We start from the raw sequence: 9,178 nt of genomic DNA on the forward strand, positions 1-9,178 counted from the left end.
GTGGGAATGCAGACTGGTGCAGCCACTGTGGAAAGCAGTGTGGAATTTCCTCAAAAAGCTGAAAATGGAACTGCCTTTTGATCCAGCGATTCCCCTGCTGGGACTATACCCTGAGAACACCAAAACGCCAATACAAAAGAACCTATGCACCCCAATGTTCATAGCAGCACAATTTACAATAGCCAAGTGTTGGAAGCAACCTAAATGCCCATCAGTAGATGATTGGATCAAAAAATCATGGTACATATACACAATGGAATACTACGCAGCAGAAAGAAAAAAAGAAGTAGTAAACTTTGCGACAGCATGGATGGAACTGGAGAGCATCATGCTAAGCGAAATAAGCCAGGGGGCGAAAGACAAATACCATATGATCTCACCTATAAGCGGAACCTAACCAACAATGCAAAGAAGCAAGGCAAATATGACCAGCAACACTGAAAGGAAAAGAAATCAACAGAGACAAGAGGGAAGGGTGGGGCAGGGAAAGGGAAGGGAAGGGGAAAGTCAAGGAACATATAGCAAGGACTCATGGACAAAACCAAAGGGGAAGAGCTGAGGGAGGGAAGGTGGGAGGGGGCAAGGGAAAGAGAGGGGGGAAGGCAGAGACAAATGTATTTAAAAAGTAAATAAATTAATTAAAAAATTTTAAAAAAAAAGATTTTCTTTATATATTTAGGTGCTCTTATAGCTATTTAGCTATTCATTTAGCTATTTTTCTCTGGTGCATATATAGTTATAGTGGTTATATCTTTTGGTTGAATTAATCCTTTTAGTATTATATATTGAACTTCTTTGTTTATGTTATGGCTTTGTTTTAAAGTCTTTTTTGTCATAAGCATATTGTTACTCCAGCATTTTTTTAATGTCTATTTGCATGGAATATTTTTTGCATGCTTTTACTTTCAGCAAATATAAATCTTTCGTTCTGAGGTGTGTCTCTGGTAGACAGCATATATGTAGGTTGTGTATTCTTATCCATTTAGCCATAATATTGTCTTTCAATTAGAGAATTTTATCCATTTACATTTAATGTTATTATTAATAGGTACATATTCATTACAGTTTTCTCCCTTTGTACCTGTGTTTCTCTCTCTCTCTCTCTCTCTATACATATATATATAGACAGAAACATCGATTGGTTGCCTCCCATACTTGCCCAGGCCAGGGATGCAGAGATAGAACCCACAGGGATAGATAGATAGATAGATAGATAGATAGATAGATAGATAGATAGATAGATAGATAGATAGATGATATAGATAGATATAGATATAGATAGATAGAGATATAAAATCTTCTTCTTAAAGCAGTCTCTTTAACATCTCTTGCAATCAATGCTGGTTTGGTGGAGGTATACTTTTAGCCTTTTTTTTGGAGGGGGTCTGGGAATTTCTTTATTTTGCCTTCCATTTTAAATAAGAGTCTTATACAATAGAGTTGTCTTTGTTATAGTTCCTTACTTTTCATTATTTGAAATATTGTGTGCCAGTCCCTTCTGGCTTATGTTGTTTCTGTTAAGAAATCAGATAATAGCCTTATCAGGCCTCCCTTGTGTGTTAATAGCTTTCTCTCCCCTACTGTCTTTAATATTCTCTCTGTCTTTAAATTTTGCCTTTTTAATTGCGATGTGTCTTGGAGTGGGCTTCTTTGGGTTCATCTTGCTTGGTACTTTCTGTACTTCTTGAACTTGCATGACATTTTACTTCTTCAAGTTATGAAAGTGTTCTGTCATTATGTTTTCAAATAGGTTTTCTATCCCTTGCTCCCTTTCTTTTCCTTCTGATGTTCCTATGATGCTGATATTGTTGTTTCATGTTGTCCCAAAGCTCCCTTAAACTATCATTCTTTTTTTAAAAAAGATTTTATTTATTTATTTTTAGAGAAAGGAGGAAGAGAGAAAGAGAGGGAGAGAAACATCAATGTGTGGTTGCCTGTCATGTGCCTTCCCTCTGAGGATCTGGCCTACAACCCAGGCATGTGCCCTAGACTGGGAATTGAACAGGCAACACTTTGGCTTGCAGGCCCACACTCAATACACTGAGCCACACCAGCTAAGGCTATTATCATTCTTTCTGAATCTTTTATTTTCATTTTGTTGCTCTGACTGTTTTTTTTTTTCCTACCTAATCTTCCAACTCACTGATTCTATCCTCTGCTTCATCTAGACTGACTTTAATTCATTTGAGTGTATTTTTTATTTCAGTTATTGTATTCTTCATTTCCACCTGGTTTTTATTCATAGTTTCCATGTCCTTTTTCATGCTAATTTAGTTACTACTAAGTTCCTTGAAGATTCCATAAAGTTCTGTATAGTTCCTCCTGAGTTCCTTGAGCATCCTTATGAACTCTTTACTTTGAACTCTATGTTTGATAAATTCTTGTCTCAACTTGATTTAGCTTTTCTTTTTCTGGAGATCCCTTTTTCTCTCAGTTGAAAGTTGTTTTTTTGTATCTCCATTTTAGGTAACTCTTTTTGCTTGTTTCTATGTATTAAATTGATCTACTTTAACTTCATGTTTTTGTGGGTGGCCTTCTATGGTAGGAGTCCAGTGTGACTCAGTGGTGCAGTCTCCCTTTATCTCCTGAACTGGGTACTCTAGGGATGCCCTCTATGCAGTTTATGTGGGCTCTCCTGTGGTATATGGGTTTTGATTGTTGTTGGCTCATTTGTTGGTGAGTTCTCCCCTGCAACTGGCTGAATGACAGTCTCAACCCCCACCTCATCTTATACACTGTTGTACAGGTGCTGTGAGTACAAAACAAAACACAGAAAACAAAATCCACACCAGCAAGAATATCGTTGCATAACAATAGCAATATCAACAACAAATGAACAAAGATTAATAAAGGTGGAAAGAGAATAAGAATATTATAAGAAAGAATATGAGATAGCTACAGGAAAGAAAAATGATTTTGAGAGGATATAAGGAGGAGAAATAATAAGGGTATGAATAAAGCAAGATGAAGTTAGAGGAAAAATAAATTTTAAAATGAAGATAAGAAAGAAGAGGGAGAAGACAAATGGAGTAAGAAAACTGAAGAATAAATATGAATTTGAAATAAAAAATAGTGGAAAAAATAGGAACAAAATTGAAGAAAACAATAACAGCAATATCAATAACAAATAAAGATTACTAAAAATGGAAAGAGAATAAGAATATTAAAAGAAAGAAAAACAGAATATGAGATGACCAAAAGAAAGTAAAATGGTTTTGATGGTATAAAATGAGGAAAAATAAGAATAAGGAATAGAAACAAAGTGATGAAATGGAAAAATAATTTAAAATGAAAATAAGATATGGAAGGAAAAGGGCATAATGTAGTAAAAAAAAGGGAAGAGTAAAACATGAGATTTAGAATAAAAATATTGAATAATAGGAAGAAAATTGAAGAAAAAGAAAAGTGTTAGAAAGCTATGAGAAAGAAAAATAGTGCAAATACTGAAGAAAGATCAAGGTGGAATTCATCTCAACAGAGTTCAATGGTTGCCTGCTGACTTCTCCTTTGGGATATGTCTCTGGTGTTCTGAAGCTGGTGTAAGCCAATATTTGATCCTGATCCCTTCTAGCTCTAGGGAAGCCTGTTCACAGCTATAAGAGATCTACATTCTGTAACTGTTTACCGTCAGACTTAACTGCATCTGGGTTGGTTCTCCCTGCTCTACACTGATTTTTAATCAGCACAAGACACAGGGGTAGGTCAACTAATGACCAAAATCTCTGCAGGTACTACCTCCACTGCCTCTGCTTGTAGTCACTCTGTTAGTTTAGCTGCTGACTCATCCATTTCTGAGAGACCTTCTCGTAGAATCGAGAGGATGGAACCTCTGGATCTCTTATAGGAGGTGTCATTTAGACTTCAAGGAAGATGGTGGGTGTGTTCACATGTTTGAGTCTATCCCAGATTATTTTCCTGAATTTAGCAGGGTGAAACCCCTAGTAGGGTAGCAGGTGGGGCCTCCAGAGCCCAGAGTTTGGGTCTGACAGCATTTCTAGTCTCTCCTGTGAAGGGGAAGTGCCAGTGTGGTTGCCAATAAAGTGTACAGAATGATCATGGCCTAAAGCCAATATCTAATACCTCTGAGCCTACATATCACTGTCTTCTTAGTAGGGGATAAAATGCAGTTTGGAGGAAAGTAAGAAAGATACTGGGTGGGACAAGAAGGATTTCAAAGGGTGTGGCAAGAGGGATACCAGAGATTTGGGGCTAAGAGCTTTTCAGAGGCTAGGGTGAACAGGTTTCCCACTGGTTGGTGTCATTGTTTTTCCCCTGAGAGGGACTTGCTTTTCTCAAGAAAAATGACTGCCGCAGTATGGTGTTTTACCCCAGGACAGGGAACCCCAACATCTGGTCCCCCAGGCCTCCCCCACAAGTTTTCCATACCAGTTTCTACTTGTGTGACTGCAGACCATGCTGCGCTCCCTTCCCCCAGTCAAAAGGTGAGTGGCTGGGAAAGCAAAACCTGTGAGTTGGCCTGTTAGAACAAAAGAAAAAGTAAAGGTGGCTTTGTCTCCAGTGGGCTCCATTTTTCTCAGGCTGGCAATATAACCCCGTGGCCTTTCACTGCTGGATGTTGCATGGGCAGGTGATCCCAACGCCAGAGCTCTGTGCTTGGGAGCTCTGACTGAGGTCTAGGCCTCACTCCTCTTTCAGGAAAGATCTCTCTGTCATGTGGGGACCTCTGCCACCTGTGAAATTGGTGTTGGCCACCACCTGTGAAAGCGATGCCAGTTTCTTTTGTGTGTCTGCACTTTTTACTGGTCTCAAAGCAGTTTCCACTTGTGCTTGGTTAAGCATCTCCTGGTATTCAGAAAGACGGGGTCTGCTGCAGCTGCCGCAGTTGCTGTTATTACACTTAAGCCTCTACGCCTGGGTCACTGTACTTCCCAGACCGAATTTTGGGCTCTGAAAGCAGAGAGGCCTATTAAATCTTAAAGAAACAATGGGAATAGAAAGCCCACACACAGTTCAGGACAGTGGTTTTGACAGCTCAGGACCCAACCTGGTGACAGTGTCTATAAACTCCCAGAAATGGTGACCCCTGCTTCACCCAATGTTATGGGTGACTTATCTTCAAACTTATCAAGCTATATACATTAAATATGTGCAGATTTTTGTATGTCATTCATACTTCAATAAAGTAGTAACAAAATAAAAGCAAGTGGCTACTATTTTTAAGGTTCCTAATATAAGCTATAAAATAAGAGATTATGTGATCTGTGAATACAGGAGTTTTGTTTATTACTTCCTAATCTTTATACATTTTATTTCTTTAGTTTACCTTATTGAAATGGAAAAAATCCCAGTAAAATTTGGAATAAAAGAGTACAAACCCTTAATTAGTAGCAGTTCTTAGGATCTCTAATCCTTCATCATTAAGTGTGACAATGGTTGAAAATTTGTCAGAGTTTCCTTTTCATCAGTTATGACTTTCTCTTTTCTTCCTTTCTTTCTTTCATTTTTTTCTTTACTTTTTAAAGCAACTCAGGGAACAGTAAATGCAAATGTCCTGGGAAGCAAAATGTTTGCCCTATAAAATAGACAGAAATAAATCCACAGGGATGGAGTTTAATGGATGTGGCAAGAAATGAGATTGTAAAAGTTGCCTTAATCAGACTGGGCATTATAAATTATACTTAAGAATCTGGATTTTTTAATTGAGATATATTGGACATATTATATTAGTTTCAGGTATATCACATAATGATTTGTTATTTGTATATATTGTGAAATGATCACTACAATAAGTCCAGTTAATATCCATCATCATACATAGTTACACAGTTTTTTTCTTGTGATGAGAGTTTTAAAGATATACTTTCTTGGCAACTTTCTTTAATTTTTCAATTAAAGTTTTCATTTAATATTATTTTATATTAGTTTCAGGTGTACAGCATAGTGGTAAGACATTCATTTAACTTACAAACTGACCCCCTAATAAATCTAGTACGATACATAGTTATTACAATATCACTGACTGTATATTCTATGCTGTACTTTATATTCCCATGACTATTTTGTGACTATCAACTTTTATTTCTTAATCCCATCATCTTTTTCTCCCTGCACTCTAACTCCCTTCCATCTGGCAACCCTCAGTTTGTTCTCTGTATCTATGAGTCTGTTTCTGTTTTTTTTGTTAGTTTATTTTGTTCTTTAGATTTTACATATAAGTGAAATCAGGTGGGATTTGTCTTTCTCTGACTTATTTCATTTAGCATAATACCCTCTAGGTTCATCCATGTTTTTGCAAATGGTAAGATTTCATTTTTATAGCTGAGCAATATTCCAGTGTGTGTGTGTGTGTGTGTGTGTGTGCGCGTGTGTGTGTGTACACATACAACATGTCCTTTATCCAATTCTCTATTGATGGGCATTTAGGTTACATCCATGTCTTGACTATTGCAAATAATTCTCCAATGAACATAGGGATGCATGTATCTTTTCAAATTATTATTTTGATTTCCATCAACAAAATGAAAGGATAACTTATTAAATGGAAAAAGATATTCATCAATGTCACATCCAGTAAGGGATTAATATCAATTATAAACTAAAACATCTTAATGCCAAACCCCCCCGCAAACAATTCAATTAGAAAATGAGCAGAGGACCTGAATAGATATTTCTCTAAAGAATACATACAGAAGGCCAATAAACATATGAAAAGATGCTCAACATCACTAATAATCAGAGAAGTAAAATTATAATCACAATGAGACATCATCTCACACCTGTCAGTATGGCTATCATCAATAAATTAATAAACAAGTATTGCTGAGGAGGTGGAGAAAGGGGAACACTTGTGTACTGTTTCTGGGATTATAAATTGGTGCAGCCACCATGGAGAATATTATGGAGGTTCCTCAAAATATTAAAAATAGAACTATTTTAGCAACTTTTCTTATTTATTTATTTTTTAAATACATTTGTCTCTGCCTCCCCCCCACCACTTTCCCTTGCCCCCTCCCTCCACCCTCCCTCAGCTCTTCCCCTTTGGTTTTGTCCATGAGTCCTTGCTATATGTTCCTTGACTTTCCCCTTCCCTTCCCTTTCCCTGCCCCGCCCTCCCTCCTTCCCTCTTATCTCTGTTGGTTTCTTTTCCTTTCAGTGTTGCTGCTATTTTAGCAACTTTTAAATAATGCAATACAATATATTCCAGTGACTTATTTTATGACTAGAACTTTGTACTTTTGAACTCTATCACACATTTTATCCTCCCACTATCCATCCTGCACCTCCTCCATTTCATTCTCTGCGTCTATGAGGTTTATTATTCTTGCTTTTTCTTTTTTTCTCTCACCACAGGCTATTTTATTGATTTTTGAGAGAGATGAAAGGAGGAAGAGGGGAGAGAAAAAGAGAGAGAAAAAGAGAGAGAGATGTGGAAGAGAAATATCGATTGGCTGCCTCCCATATGTGCCCTGACTGAAGATCAAACTTGCAACCTATGTAGGCACCCTATATGGGGACTGAACCTGCAACTCTTGTTATATGGGACGATGCTCCAATGAACCGAGCCACCCAGCCAGGGCAGTCATTGTTGTTTTAGATTCCACATATAAATGAGATTATGCAGTATTGTTCTTTCTTTTTTCTTTTTTTTTTAATTTATTTTTTCAAATACATTTGTCTCTGCCTACCCCCCACCACTTTCCCTTGCCCCCTCCCTCAGCTCTTCCTCTTTGGTTTTGTCCATGAGTCCTTGCTATATGTTCCTTGACTTTCCCCTTCCCTTCCTTTTTCCCCACCCCCCTCCTTCCTTCCCTCTTGTCTCTGTTGGTTTTTTTTCCTTTCAGTGTTGCTGGTCTTATTTTCCTTGCATCTTTGTTTTGTTGGTTAGGTTCCGCTTATAGGTGAGATCATATGGTATTTGTCTTTCGCCCCCTGGCTTATTTCGCTTAGCATAATACTCTCCAGTTCCATTCATGCTGTCGCGAAGATTAGTAGTTCTTTTTTTCTTTCTGCTGCGTAGGATTCCATTATGTATATGTACCATTACTTTTTGATCCAGTCATCTACTGATGGGCATTTAGGTTGCTTCCAACACTTGGCTATTGTAAATTGTGCTGCTATGAACATTGGGGTGCATAGGTTCTTTTGCATTAACATTTTGGAGTTCTTAGGGTATAGTCCCAGCAGGGGAATCCCTGGATCAAAAGGCAGTTCCATTTTCAGCTTTTTGAGGAAAATCCACACTGCTTTCCACAGTGGCTGCACCAGTCTGCATTCCCACCAACAGTGTACTAGGGTTCCCTTTTCTCTACAACCTCGCCAGCACCTGTTGTTTGTTGATCTGTTTATGATGGCCATTCTTTATCTGACCTATTTCACTTAGCATAATGCCTTTAAGGTCCATCCATGTTGTCCCAGATGGTAACATCTCACTTTTTATGTATGAATATTTCATATTGTGTATTATATATAACCTCCACTTTACTGTTAATATGTTTTTGTTAAAATGTCCTTAAAAATTTCTGGAATAGTTGGGATGATATTGTGCACAGTACCTAACTGACTGTAAATAACCGAGATAGAATATAGTCATGGAGTGCCTCCTTGCTGCACAAATGTAAAATTTCATTTGCCTCATTGATTTTTTTCTGGGAAATAAATATACCTTATTTATTAAATGAGTCAATTTTCACCTCTTCTCTAAATTTCATCTTTGAAAATACTTTGAAAAAGGCTTAATGGAAGCCTTTTACAGCTCTTGAATTTAAAGTTTGTCTTATAGTGATTTGCTATTTATAAACTTTGAATTAGTGAGCACCTGGCATACCTGCAAATTTATAAGCATTTATGCAAATAATATTTACAGTGCAAAGTTCAGGAGAGCAAAGTTCAGGTCCATTTGTTGTGGCAGTATGAACTGTCAGTGACTAGGACATTTTTAAAAGTACTTTTTGATTTGCAGACAAATGGAAGAATGCATTTCCTGACATGCTCTGCCCTTGAGAATCTCTGACTCTCCTTTTCAAGCTTTACTTGGGTTGAATAATAAATGCTCAAAGGTTCAATGTACTCTGCCAATTTCTATGCCCAGATGCTTTCCTTTAGCAACTTTTTTTTATGATTGCAGTGACAAAGAGAGAAATGATGCTGACGGCCTTGACTACCACTAAGATTAATTCTTGTGCAGGTGGAATAATAGCTAATAGTGTAAACTATTAGA

Source organism: Pteronotus mesoamericanus, unplaced genomic scaffold (genome assembly GCF_021234165.1).
Source record: "Pteronotus mesoamericanus isolate MK-2021 breed Mesoamerican mustached bat unplaced genomic scaffold, CSHL_Meso_final contig_100, whole genome shotgun sequence".
Lineage (NCBI taxonomy): Eukaryota > Metazoa > Chordata > Mammalia > Chiroptera > Mormoopidae > Pteronotus > Pteronotus mesoamericanus.